Here is a 1,261-nt window from a genome sequence, read left to right as displayed (position 1 = left end):
CTCTTTCCATGGGGGGAAGCTTGCATTCCCCCCTATGAGGGCCCACCATCGGACGGGGAGGAGGAGTCGGTCGGGGTCACCGAGGTGGAGATAGACAGGGCCGTCAGGAGGCTCGGCGCCAAGAAAAGGGCGCCGGGCCCTGACGGCGTCCCAGGCACCGTGTGGGCCTTGGCGTTGAGGGAGGTGGAGGTGAAGAGTCGCACAATGCGGCTCTTCACCTCCTGTTTGAGGACCGGGGTGTTCCCCAGCCCCTGGAAGAGGGCCAATCTAATCCTCTTCCGAAAGGGGGGCAAGCCGGAGGAAAGCCCTTCCGCATATAGGCCGATATGCCTATTGGACGAGGCGGGCAAACTATTCGAAAGAATAATACACGCACGCCTCGTCCGGCACCTATCCCGGAGTAGTCCAACGCTCAGCCAGGAGCAATACGGCTTCCGGGAGGGACGGTCAAGTGTGGACGCGATCTTACGCGTCCGGTCCCTCTCGGAGGCCGTCGTGAGGAGGGGGGAGTTGTGTTGGCGGTGTCCCTGGACATCGCCAACGCATTCAACTCCCTCCCTTGGGACCAGGCGGAGGAGGGTCTGGCCCATTTCAGGGACCCCCCCTCCTGGTCTCAATTATTAGGGACTACTTCCGGGGTAGAAGACTGGGGTTCCGTAACAAAGCGGAACTCCAGTGCGGAAGGGTGGTCTACCGCGGTGTTCCTCAGGGGTCCGTACTAGGACCCCTATTATGGAACATCGCGTACGACCAAGTCCTCCGCCTTGCCCTCCCCCCCGGCTGCAGCGTCGTCTGCTACGCAGACGACACGATGGTGCTGGCCGGGGGCAGGGGCTGGCGGAGCGCCCTGGAGAAGGGACGACTGGCGGTAGACCAGGTGGTACGCTCCCTGAATAGGATGGGCCTCAAGGTGGCTCCCCTCAAGTCTGAACTTATGTTCATTCATAATAGATCGAGGAAAAGGGGACCACCAGAGGCCCGAGTCCGGATCGACGGTGTCTCCGTGAAGACGGGTCCCACAATCAAATATTTGGGACTCGTCTTGGATGGTAAATGGGGGTTCCAGAAGCACTTCGAGCTTCTGGCCCCCAAGTTGGGCAGGGTGGCCAATATGTTGGTGGCCTCCTGCCCAATCTCGGCGGCCCTAAAAGGAAGGCAAGGCGGCTGTATGCCGGCGTCGTCCAGTCCATGGCCCTATATGAGGACGGGGGGGCTCACGTCTGGTCATGGAGGACAGGAACAGCGGGCCGGGAGGGAAATA

The sequence above is a fragment of the Odontomachus brunneus genome, unplaced genomic scaffold (assembly GCF_010583005.1).
Source record: "Odontomachus brunneus isolate Ranch 3 - 2012 unplaced genomic scaffold, Obru_v1 Obru_scaffold_070, whole genome shotgun sequence".
NCBI classification, from domain to species: domain Eukaryota; kingdom Metazoa; phylum Arthropoda; class Insecta; order Hymenoptera; family Formicidae; genus Odontomachus; species Odontomachus brunneus.
This window is presented reverse-complemented; position numbering follows the sequence as displayed.